This window comes from Arachis stenosperma, chromosome 6, assembly GCF_014773155.1.
Source record: "Arachis stenosperma cultivar V10309 chromosome 6, arast.V10309.gnm1.PFL2, whole genome shotgun sequence".
Lineage (NCBI taxonomy): Eukaryota > Viridiplantae > Streptophyta > Magnoliopsida > Fabales > Fabaceae > Arachis > Arachis stenosperma.
The window spans coordinates 41,141,323-41,154,833 of NC_080382.1; the positions used below are offsets into that span (position 1 = coordinate 41,141,323).

Genomic DNA, 13,511 nt, shown 5'->3' on the forward strand with positions numbered 1-13,511 from the left:
AGTTGCCAAAGAGCTGGTAACTTGCCTCACGGATATGCCATGCCTCAACAAGGGATATTAGAGATAGAATTGTTTGATGTATGGGGAATTGACTTCATGGGTCCATTCCCACCATCATACTCAAACACTTACATTCTGGTGGCAGTGGACTACGTATCTAAGTGGGTAGAAGCAATTGCTACACCCACTAATGATACCAAGACCGTGCTAAAATTCCTCCAGAAACACATCTTCAGCAGGTTTGGTGTTCCCAGAGTACTAATCAGTGATGGGGGCACTCATTTCTGCAATAGACAGCTATACTCTGCTATGGTTAGATATGGAATCAGCCATAAAGTGGCAACTCCGTATCATCCACAAACAAATGGGCAAGCTGAAGTCTCTAACAGAGAGCTAAAAAGAATCCTAGAACGGACTGTGATAGCCCGGAGAAAGGATTGGGCAAAGAGCTTGGATGATGCTCTGTGGGCATACAGAACAGCATTCAAGACTCCTATAGGAACCTCTCCATACCAACTGGTGTATGGGAAGGCCTGTCATCTGCCCGTGGAACTGGAACATAAAGCCTACTGGGCAACCAGATTCCTAAACATGGATGCACAGTTAGCTGGTGAAAAGAGACTGCTCCAGCTAAATGAGCTAGAGGAGTTCAGACTCAATGCCTTTGAAAATGCAAAAATTTATAAGGAAAAGGCAAAGAAATGGCATGACAAGAAGTTGTCAACCAGAGTCTTTGAGCCAGGACAAAAAGTTCTGCTCTTCAACTCTAGGCTCAAATTGTTTCCGGGAAAACTCAAATCCCGGTGGAGGGGTCCGTATGTGATTACAGGAGTTTCACCATATGGATATGTTGAGCTTCAGGATATTGATTCTGACAAAAAGTTCATTGTTAATGGACAGAGAATCAAGCATTATCTTGAAGGCAATTTTGAGCAGGAATGCTCAAAACTGAGACTTGAATGATTCTCAGTGAAGGTCCAGCTAAAGACAGTAAAGAAGCGCTTGCTGGGAGGCAACCCAGTCATTAGTAGGTTATATGTGTTGTTTTTACAAAGGCAAGTATCAAAAATGAAGGAATTCACAGAGTTACAGAAGGATTCAGCTCAAAAAGCAGAGAAAATGAGCTTACTGGCGAAAAAACGCCAGTAAAGGGCATTTTGGGCGTTAAACGCCAGAATGGGCACCATTCTGGGCGTTTAACGCCAGTATTGGTGCCATTTTGGGCGTTAAACGCCAGAATGGGTACCATTCTGGGCGTTTAACGCCAGGTGTGCAGCATCCTGGGAGTTTTGGAAAAACGCCCAGTGATAAAGGAATTCTGGCGTTTAACGCCAGCCAGGGCACCTGGCTGGGCGTTAAACGCCCAAAAAGGGCAACAAATGGGCGTTAAACGCCAGAATGGGTGCCATTCTGGGCGTTTAACGCCAGAAAGGTGGGGGGACCACAATTTTGTTTTCAAACCAAATTTTTTCAAACTTTCCTTTTCTTACCCATACTTTTCTACAAAATCAAACTTCAACCATTCATCATTCACTTCCAAATCTTCAAAAATCAAAACCATTCTTCAATTCTATTTCAAATCAATTCCAAATATTGTTCAAAAACTCACCTTTCTCTCAAATTCTTTCCATATCTTCTCAAATCTCCTTTCAAATTTTTCTTTTCTTTTCGAAATCTCCCCTCCCCACCTTATAAATACACGTTTGTCCCCCCTCATTCCACCACACAATTCGAATTTCCTCTTCCTCTCTCTCTCTTCTCTTCTTTCTTTTGCTTGAGGACAAGCAAACCTCTAAGTTTGGTGTGCTTTTCCGTGATCACTAAGCCAAGATTCATCAAGATCATGGCTCCTAAGGGAAAACAAACCAATTTAAGAGGAAAGAAAGAGAATAATCCAAAGAATCTTTGGAATCAAGAGAAGTTCTTAACCAAAGAACATGAAGACCATTATCACAAGATAATGGGGCTGAGGTCAGTGATCCCGGAAGTGAAATTTGATCTGAAAGAAGATAAATATCCGGGGATCCAAGAGCAAATTCGAAACAGAGGATGGGAAGTTCTAACCAATCCTGAGATAAAGGTTGGAAGGAACATGGTTCAGGAATTCTACTCAAATCTGTGGTTAACAGATAAGCAGAGAATGACTGGAACTGCTTACCATACCTACAGAACCATGGTCAGAGGGAAAGTTATGTACTTCCATCTGGACAAAATAAGAGAAATCTTCAAATTGCCTCAACTGCAAGATGATCCTGACTCCTTTAATAGGAGGATGGTGAGAGCAGATAAAGGGTTGGATCAAGTTCTAGAGGACATATGCCTCCCTGGAACTAAGTGGATAACCAATTCTAAGGGTGTCCCAAACCAACTCAAGAGGGGAGACCTCAAACCAATTGCAAGAGGTTGGCTAGACTTTATTGGGCGCTCCATACTACCCACTAGCAACCGTTCTGAGGTCACCATCAAGAGAGCAGTGATGATTCATTGCATTATGCTTGGAAGAGAAGTGGAGGTTCATCATGTGATTGCTTGTGAGATCGACACAATTGCAAATAAGAATTCCACTGAAGCCAAATTGGCTTACCCAAGCTTGATCTCCTTGCTCTGTAAAGAGGCTGGGGTGAAGATGGGAGTAGATGAATTCATACCCATTGAACATCCAATCACCAAGAAGTCAATGGAAGGACAAATGCAAGACAATTCTATCAAAAGGAGGGCGCATGAGTTCCTCCCTGAATTCCCTGAAATTGGCTACTGGGCCAGCCTAGAAGCATCTATCACCAAGTTGCAAGAAACTATGGAGCAACTGAAGGAAGAACAGCAGAATCAGAACTGCATGCTCTGCAAATTGCTGAAGGAACAAGAGAAGCAGGGGCGTGAACTCCAAGAGATGAAACGCCAAAAGCTCTCCTCTCAAGCTGAGGGAGCATCCACTTCTCAAAATCAAGGTTGTTGAGTCCTAACTCTGTGAAAACCTCTATCATTAGGAGCCTATTTTTGCGTTTTTCTTTTGTTTTCTATTCCTACTTTTATTTTTTGTCTCATCTTATATCTATATTTGAGTCTTGTTCTTAATTCATAATTAATAAAATTTATGCCTTAAAGATATGAATGTCCTATGAATCCATCACCTCTCTTAAATGAAAAATGCTTTAATCACAAAAGAACAAGAAGTACAGGATTTCGAAATTTATCCTTGAAACTAGTTGAATTAGTTTGATGCGGTGACAATACTTTTTGCTTTCTGAATGCATGCTTGAACAGTGCATATGTCTTTTGAATTTGTTGTTTTAAGAATGTTAAAATTTTTGGCTCTTGAAAGAATGATGGAAAAGGAGAACTGTTATTGAGGATCTGAAAAATCATCAAAGTGATTCTTGAAGCAAGAAAAAGCAGTGAATACAAAAAAAAAATATTTTCGAAAAAAAAGAGAGAGAAAAAGAAAGAAATAAAGTTGTGAACCAAGGCAAAAAGAGTGTGCTTAAGAACCCTGGACACCTCTGATTGGGGACTCTAGCAAAGCTGAGTCACAATCTAAAAAGGTTCACCCAATTATGTGTCTGTGGCATGTATGTATCCGGTGGTAATACTGGAAGACAGAGTGCTTTGGGCCACAGCCAAGACTCATACACTAGCTATGTTCAAGAATCACTATACTTAACTAGGAGAATCAATAACACTATCTGAGTTCTGAGTTCTTATAGATGCCAATCATTCTGAACATCAAAGGATAGAGTGAGATGCCAAAACTGTTCGGAGGCAAAAAGCTACTAGTCCCGCTCATCTAATTGGAACTATGTTTCTTTGATATTTTGGAGTCTATAGTATATTCTCTTCTTTTTATCCTATTTTGATTTTCAGTTGCTTGGGGACAAGCAACAATTTAAGTTTGGTGTTGTGATGAGCGGATAATTTGTACCCTTTTTGGCACTGTTTTTAGTATGTTTTTGATAGTTTTAGTTAAGTTTTTAGTATATTTTTATTAGTTTTTAGCTAAAATTCACTTTTCTAGACTTTGCTATGAGTTTGTGTGTTTTTCTGTGATTTCAGGTATTTTCTGGCTGAAATTGAGGATCCTGAGCAAAAATCTGATTCAGAGACTGAAAAGGACTGCAGATGCTGTTGGATTCTGACCTCCCTGCACTCGAAGTGGATTTTCTGGAGCTACAGAAGCCCAATTGGCGCGCTCTCAACGGCGTTGGAAAGTAGACATCCTGGGCTTTCCAGCAATATATAATAGTCCACACTTTGCCCAAGATTTGATGGCCCAAACCGGCGTGGCAAATCAGCCTCAGAAATTCCAGCGTTTAACGCTGGAACTGGCATAAAACTTGGAGTTAAACGCCCAAACTGGCATAAAAGCTGGCGTTTAACTCCAGAAAAGGTCTCTACACGAAAATGCTTCATTGCTCAGCCCAAGCACACACCAAGTGGGCCCGGGAGTGGATTTTTCTGTCATTTACTCATTTCTGTAAACCTTAGGTTACTAGTTTACTATTAATAGGATCTTTTGACATTGTATCTGCACCTCATGACACTTTACACGTTTCTTTGTGTACCTTCCACAGTATGAGTCTCTAAACCCCATGGTTGGGGGTGAGGAGCTCTGCTGTGTCTTGATGGATTAATGCAATTACTGTTGTTTCATATTCAATCATGCTTGCTTCCATTCTAAGATATCACTTGTTCTTAACCCGGATGAATGTGATGATCCGTGACACTCATCATATTCTCAACTATGAACGTGTGCCTGACAACCACCTCCGTTCTACCTTAGATTGAGTAGATATCTCTTGGATTCCTTAACCAGAATCTTCGTGGTATAAGCTAGAACTGATGGCGGCATTCAAGAGAATCCGGAAGGTCTAAACCTTGTCTGTGGTATTCTGAGTAGGATTCAATGATTGAATGACTGTGACATGCTTCAAACTCCTAGCAGGCGGGGCGTTAGTGACAGACGCAAAAGAATCACTGGATTCTATTCCGGCCTGACCGAGAACCGACAGCTGATTAGCCATATGCTGTGACAGAGCATAGGAACATTTTCACTGAGAGGATGGGAGGTAGCCACTGACAACGGTGAAACCCTACATACAGCTTGCCATGGAAGGAGCCTTGCGTGTTTGATGAAGAAGACAGTAGGAAAGCAGAGATTCAGAAGATGGAGCATCTCCAAAACCCCAACCTATTCTCCATTACTGCAATACAAGTAACCATTTCATGTTCTTTTGCTTTTTACAATCAATCCTGATAATTTCTGATATCCTGACTAAGATTTACAAGATAACCATAGCTTGCTTCAAGCCGACAATCTCTGTGGGATCGACCCTTGCTCACGCAAGGTATTACTTGGACGACCCAGTGCACTTGCTGGTTAGTTGTGCGGGATTGCAAAAGTGTGATTGCAATTTCGTGCACCAATGGATTCTGTAGAATTTCTTGTATGAGGCTTCTATTGTTGCCTCTTGGTTTGGTGCTGGCTAGTTTTGAGAGTGCATCGGCCCGGGCGTTTTGTTCTCGAGGTATGTGACGAACCTCGTACTCTCCGAGTTGTTCGAGCTGTTCTTTGGTTTTGTCCAAGTACTTTTTCATAGTGGGATCTTTGGTTGTGTAGCTTCCTGTTATTTATGAAGTAACTACCTGTGAATCACTGAAGATGATAAGTTTTTGAGCTCCAACCTCCCTAGCCAGCTTTAAACCAGCTACTAGTGCTTCATATTCCGCTTGATTGTTTGAGGCAGGGAACCCGAATTTGAGGGAGAGTTCGATTTGGGTCCCCTGATCGCTTTCAATTATTATGCCTGCGCCACTTCCCGTTTTATTTGAGGAGCCATCCACATATAGATTCCATTCTACGGGGATTTCCGGTGTGTCCGTAAATTCCGCAATGAAGTCGGCCAGATATTGAGATTTGATGGCCGTTCGAGCTTCGTATTGAAGGTCGAATTCGGACAACTCGACTGCTCATTACAAGATTCTTCATGCCAAGTCTGTTTTCTGTAAGATTCCTTTTATGGGCTGGTTGGTCCGACTTTAATGGTGTGAGACTGAAAATATGGGCGAAGTCGTCGAGATGTTATTATGAGAGCATAAGCGAACTTTTCTATTTTCTGGTAGTTCTGCTCGGATCCTTGTAACGCTTTGCTGATAAAGTATATGGGATGTTACCCACTGTTGTCTTCTCGGACCAGTGCTGAGGCTATTACGCGATTTCCCACTGCGAGGTATAAGATGAGTGGTTCTCCTTCCCGTGGCCGACTTAATATAGGTGGCCGTCCCAGAAATTTTTTGAAGTCTTGGAAGGCTTGCTCGCATTCAGCTGTCCATTCAAACTCATTTCCCTTCCTTAGAGTGGCGTAGAAGGGGAGAGATCTTATTGCTGATCCAGCCAGGAATCTGGACAAGGCTGCCAACCGCCCGTTGAGTTGTTTTACCTCTTTGATACAAGTCGGACTTTTCATGTCGAGTACGGCCCTGCACTTGTCCGGGTTTGCCTCGATTCCTCTCTGTGTGATCATAAAACCCAAGAATTTACCAGCTTCTACTGCGAAGGTACATTTCGCGGGATTGAGTCGCATGCGGTGTCGTCTTATGGTGTTGAATACTTATGTCAGGTCGAATAATAACATCTCTTCGTTTTGCATCTTCACTAGCATGTCGTCTACGTAGACCTCCATGATCTTTCTGATGTGATCCGAAAAAACTTTGTTCATTAATCTTTGGTAAGTGGCTCCCGCATTTTTGAGACCGAAGGGCATAACAATGTAGCAGTAATTTGCCTTTGGGGTTAAGAAAGAGGTTTTTTCTTGGTCGGGTGGGTACATTGGGATTTGGTTATATCCCGAGTATGCGTCCATAAAGGAGAGGTATTTGTATCCGGAGGAGGCATCTACCAGTGCGTCGATGTTTGGGAGCGGATAAGGATCTTTCGGGCAAGCTTTGTTGAGATCGGTATAGTCAGTGCACATTTTCCACTTCCCATTTACTTTTTTACCAAAACGACATTAGCAAGCCATAGCGGGTATTTGACTTCTCTTATGAAGCCTGCCTCCAGTAGAGCTCGTACCTGGTCTTCCACCGCTTGAGAGCGTTCTGGTCCTAGCTTTCTGTGCCTTTGTTGTACCGGCCGAGATCCTGGGTAGACTGCTAGCTTGTGGCACATTAGTTTGGGATCAATGCCTGGCATGTCTGCGGCCTTCCACGCAAAGAGGTCGGCGTTGTTGCATAGGAATTGTATGAGTGATTCTTTTATGTCCCCTTTTAGGAGTGTGCCGATGTTGGTTGTTTGGTCTGGGTGTTCCCGATCTGGATTTTCTCTATTTCTCCTTCAGATTGTGGGCAGAGCTCCTTCCGCCTCCGAACTCCACCGAGCTCGATTGTGTGGAATTCTTCTCCTCTGCCTCTGAGGTTTAGACTTTCCTTGTAACAGCGGCGCGCCATCTTCTGATCTGCCTTTATCGTGGCTATTCCTCCTACAGTTGGGAACTTCATGCATAGATGCGGAGTCGAGACTATTGCGCTGAGCTGATTTAATGTTGCCCGACCTATTAGGGCATTGTAGGCTGAGCTTACGTCGACGACGATGTAATCTATTTTGAGTGTTCTTGACTGACTTTCTTTTCTAAAAGTTGTGTGGAGCGAGATGTATCCCATCGATTGAACTGTGGTATCTCCTAGCCCGAACAGGCTGTCCGGATATGCTCTGAGTTCTTTTTCTTCCAAGCCGAGTTTGTCAAAAGCAGTTTTGAATAAGATATCGGTAGAGCTCCCCTGGTCTATCAACGTGTGGTGAAGATTTGCGTTTGCCAGTATAATAGTGATGACCATGGGATCGTCATACTCTGATGCGACGCCGGATGCGTCTTCCTTGGTAAAAGTGAACGCTGGGATTTCAGGTGCTTCCTCCTTTTCTACGACGTGATATACGTCTTTGAGATGTCTTTTGCGGGTTGATTTGGAGATTCCTCCCCCGGCGAATCCGCCGTGTATCATGTGGACATGTCTTTCTGGCGTCCAGGATGATCGCGCGGTTGGTCTGACATCTTCTGCTCTTCTTCTTTTCCTTTGTTCATCATCATGGGTGGCCAGGTATCGATCTAGCTTTCCTTCTCGTACGAGCTTTTCTATGACATATTTTAAGTCAAAACACTCATTGGTGGAGTGTCCGCGGATCCGATGGTATTCACAATATTCAACCCGGTTTCCTCCTCCTTTTTTGCCTTTAAGTGGTTGAGCTGGTGGTATTTTTCTGTGTTGCAAACCTCTCTGTAGACATCCACAAGAGACACCCGAAGAGGGGTGTAATTGTGGAATTTTTTTATTTTCTCTCCATGGAGATCTTCCTTCTTTCTGGAATCTTTGTCTTTATCCCGAGAGGTGAACCCGACCTTTGAGGTCTCTCTTAATCAGGAGTTTTCTTCTATATTGATGTACTTTTTCGCTCGTTCCTGTACCTCGTTCAGAGACGTGGGGTACTTCTTTGATATAGATTGACTAAAAGGCCCTTCTCGCAGGCCATTAATGAGGCCCATGATAGCGGCCTCTGTTGGCGGATTTTGTATATCCAGGCATGTCTTGTTAAATCTCTCCATGTAGTTGCGCAGGGTTTCCCTTTCTCCTTGTCTGATTCCTAGTAAGCTCGGCGCATGTTTAGCTTTGTCCTTTTGGATGGAGAATCTGGCCAGGAATTTCTTGGCCATGTCGTCAAAACTCGAGATGGATCTATGAGGGAGGTTGTCGAACCATCTAATTGCTGTTTTTGTTAAAGTAGTTGGAAAGGTGATGAGCGAATAATTTATACGCTTTTTAGCATTGTTTTTAAATAGTTTTTAGTATAATCTAGTTACTTTTAGGGATGTTTTCATTAGTTTTTATGCTAAATTCACATTTCTGGACTTTACTATGAGTTCGTGTGTTTTTCTGTGATTTCAGGTAATTTCTGGCTGAAATTGAGGGACCTGAGTAAAACTCTGATAGAAGGCTGACAAAGGACTGCTGATGCTGTTGGATTCTGACTTCTCTGCACTCAAAATGGATTTTCTGGAGCTACAGAACTCCAAATGGTCCATACTTAATTCGTGATTAGATGACGTAAACTGGCGCTCAACGCCAGTTTCATGCTACATTCTGGAGTCAAACGCCAGAAACACGAACCAGAGTTGAACGCCAAAAACACGTTACAACTCGGTGTTCAACTCCAAAAGAAGCCTATGCACGTGTAAAGCTCAAGCTCAGCCCAAGCACACACCAAGTGGGCCCCGGAAGTGGATTTCTGCATCAATTACTTACTTATGTAAACCCTAGTAGCTAGTCTAGTATAAATAGGACATTTTACTATTGTATTCAGTGTCTTTTGACCACGTTACATCTTTGGTCTCGGTTTTATTCCATTATTCATCTCAGGAGACTATTGATCACATTTTGGGGAGCTGGTCATTCGGCCATGCCTGAACCTTCATAACTTATGTATTTTCAACGGTGGAGTTTCTACACACCATAGATTAAGGGTGTGGAGCTCTGCTGTACCTCGAGTTTTAATGCAATTACTACTATCTTTTATTCAAATTCAATCTTATTTCTGTTCTAAGATACTGCTCGTACTTCAACCTGATGGATGTGATGATCCGTGACACTCATCATCATCCGTCCCTATGAACGCATGCCTGACAACCACTTCCGTTCTACAAGTGAAAGCTAGAGTGTGTATCTCTTGGATTCCTGATGCACGATGCATAGTTGCCCTCGCCTGACAACCGAGCCTTCCATTCCGTGAGATCAGACTCTTCGTGGTATAAGCTAGAATTGATGGCGGCATTCATGAGAATCCGGAAAGTCTAAACCTTGTCTGTGGTATTCCGAGTAGGATTCCGGGATTGAATGACTGTGATGAGCTTCAAACTCGCGATTGCTGGGCGTGATGACAAACGTAAAAGAATTAAGGGATTCTATTCCAACATGATCGAGAACCGACAGATGATTAGCCATGCCGTGACAGAGCATTTGGACCTTTTTCACTGAGAGGATGGGATGTAGCCATTGACAACGGTGATGCCCTACATACAGCTTGCCATGGAAAGGAGTAAGAAGGATTGGATGAAGGCAGTAGGAAAGCAGAGATTCAGAAGGAGCACAACATCTTCATACGCCTATCTGAAATTCCCACCAATGATTTATATAAGTATTTCTATCTTTATTTTCTGTTTATTTATTATTATTATTCGAAAACTCTATCACCATTTATTATCCGCCTGACTGAGATTTACAAGATGACCATAGCTTGCTTCATACCAACAATCTCTGTGGGATCGACCCTTACTCACGTAAGGTTTATTACTTGGACGACCCAGTACACTTGCTGGTTAGTTGAGCGAAGTTGTGAAATTATGTTTAGACCATGGTATTGAGCACCAAGTTTTTGGGGCCATTACCTGGGAATCAATTTCGAACAACAATTTAAGTATTAATCACAATTTCGTCCACCAAGTTTTTGGCGCCGTTGCCGGGGATTGTTCGAGTATGGACAACTGACGGTTCATCTTGTTGCTCATATTAGGTAATTTTCTTTTTTATTTTCTTTTCAAAAAGTTTTCAAATTTTTTTTTTTAAAAATTTATCCCTATTTTTGAAAAAAAAAATATTTTAATTAAAAATAAATTATTCCATGGCTTCAGAATTTTTAAGAATGGATTCTAGAGTTTCATGAAGCATGTTGAATCCTAGCTGGCTGAAAAGCCATATCCAAATCCTTTTGGAATGAGACTTCAACTAATCACCTCAATGCATGTAATGCCATCCTAAAGCTGGCTGGCTATTAAGCCATATCCAAATCCTTTTGGAATGAGACTTCAACTAATCACCTCATTGCATGTAATGCCATCCTAAAGCTGGCTGGCTATTAAGCCATATCTAACCCTTGGATTGGAGCTTTAGACTAACATTGAAAGATTCCTGGAATTCTTCTTAAAATTTTTGAATTTCTTATTTTCTTTTTCCTATATGTTTTTCGAAAAATATAAAATAATATATAAAAAAAATCAGAAAATCATAAAAACCAAAAATATTTTGTGATTCTTGTTTGAGTCTTGTGTCATGTTTTATGTTTGATGTCAATTGCATGTTCATCTTTTTCTTGCATTTTTCGAAAATTCATGCATGATGTTCTTCATGATCTTCAAGTTGTTCTTGGGAAGTCTTCTTGTTTGATCTTGATGTTTTCTTGTTTTGTGTCTTTTATTGTTTTTCATGTGCATTTTTGCATTCATAGTGTCTAATCATTAAAGATTTCTAAGTTTGGTGTCTTGCATGTTTTCTTTGCATAAAAAATTTTTCAAAAATATGTTCTTGATGTTCATCATGATCTTCAAAATGTTCTTGGTGTTCATCTTGATATTCATAGTGTTCTTGCATGCATCATATGTTTTGATCCAAAATTTTTATGTTTTGGGTCATAATTTTATTTTTCTCTCTCATCATTAAAAATTCAAAAAAAATCAAAAAAATATCTTTTCCTTTTTTCTCTCAAAATTTCAAAAATTTGGGTTGACTTAGTCAAAAATTTTTAAAATTAGTTGTTTCTTGTAAGTCAAGTCAAATTTTCAAATTTTAAAAATCTTATCTTTTTAAAACATTTTCAAAAATTAAAATTTTTTCATTTTTCTTATTAATTTACGAAAATCCTTTAAAATATTTTTCAAAAATCTTTTTCTTAGTTTTATCTTTATTTTCGAAAATTATGCTAACAATTAATATGATTGATTCAAAAATTTGAAGTTTGTTACTTTCTTGTTAAGAAAGGTTCAATCTTTAAATTCTAGAATATTATCTTTTAGTTTCTTGTTAGTAAAGTAATCAATTTTAATTTTAATCATATCTTTTTATCATATCTTTTTAAATTTTATCTTTTTCAAAAATTTGATTTCAAAATATCTTCTTATCTTCTTATCCTTTCAAAATTGACTTTTAAATCTTTTTCAACTAACTATTTGACTTTTTGTTTGTTTCTTATCTTTTTCAAAACCACCTAACTACTCTTCCCTCTCTAATTTTTGAAAATACCTCCCGCTTTTTCAAAAATTCTTTTTAATTAATTAATTGTTTTAAATTTTAATTTTAATTTTATTTCTTATCTTAATTTCGAAAATCATTAACTCCTTTTCAAAATTATTTTTGAAAACTTCTGTCTCTCATCTTATTTATTTATTCATTTACTAACACTTCTCTTCATCTCAAATCTCTGCCCCTATCCTCATCCTTGTGTTTGGATTCTCCTTTCTTTATTCCCTTTCTTCTTCTACTAACAATAAGGAACCTCTTTATTGTGACATAGAGGATTCCTCTTCTTTTTCTGTTCTCTTCTCCTTCATATGAGCAGGAACAAGAAAAAAGGCATTCTTGTTGAAGCTGATCCAGAACCTGAAAGGACTCTGAAGAGGAAACTAAGAGAAGCTAAATTACAACAATTCAGAGACAACCTTGCTGAAATTTTTGAACAAGAAAAGGAGATGGCAGTCGAACCCAACAATAATAAGCCGAACCCATCAGAAGATCTCTACCAGTTCTTGACTGAGTTCTTGCAGATCTGTGAGACTGTTAAGACTAATAGAGTAGATCCTAAAGTCTACAAGCTCATGCTTTTCCCTTTTGCTGTAAGAGACAGAGCTAGAACATGGTTGGACTCTCAACCTAAAGATAGCCAGGACTCCTGGGATAAGCTGGTCACGGCCTTCTTGGCTAAGTTCTTTCCTCCTCAAAAGCTGAGCAAGTTTAGAGTGGATGTTCAGACCTTCAAACAAAAAGATGGTGAATCCCTCTATGAAGCTTGGAAAAGATACAAGCAGATGACCAAAAGATGTCCTTCTGACATGTTTTCAGAATGGACCATGATAGATATATTCTATTATAGTCTATCTGAATTCTCTAAGATGTCACTGGACCATTCTGCAGGTGGATCCAGTCACCTAAAGAAAACGCCTGCAGAAGCTCAAGAACTTATTGACATGGTTGCAAATAACCAGTTTATGTACACTTCTGAGAGGAATTCCGTGAATAATGGGACGCCTCAAAGGAAGGAAGTTCTTGAAATTGATGCTCTGAATGCCATATTGGCTCAGAATAAAGTGTTGACTCAGCAAGTCAACATGATTTTTCAAAGTCTGAATGGATGGCAAAATGCATCCAACAGTACTAAAGAGGCATCTTCTGAAGAAGAAACTTATGATCCTGAGAATCCTGCAATGGCAGAGGTAAATTACATGGGTGAACCTTATGGAAACACCTATAATTCATCATGGAGAAATCATCCAAATTTCTCATGGAAGGATCAACAAAAGCCCCAACAAGGCTTTAATAATGGTGGAAGAAATAGGCTCAGCAATATCAAGCCTTATCCATCATCTTCTCAGCAACAGACAGAGAATTCTGAGCAGAGTACCTCTAACTTAGCAAATTTAGTCTCTGATCTATCTAAGGCCACTTTAAGTTTCACGAGTGAGACAAGGTCTTCCATCAGAAAC

At 40.2% G+C, this 13,511-nt stretch overlaps 1 non-coding gene across 1 annotated transcript; it reads right to left on the bottom strand.

Annotated features, from left to right (window-relative positions):
- Positions 1–12,758: 12,758 nt before the first annotated feature.
- Positions 12,759–12,862, bottom strand: LOC130938142 (small nucleolar RNA R71). The gene has a single exon (XR_009069319.1). It is a non-coding gene; the product is annotated as a small nucleolar RNA R71 (small nucleolar RNA).
- Between the last annotated feature and the right edge of the window lie 649 nt (positions 12,863–13,511).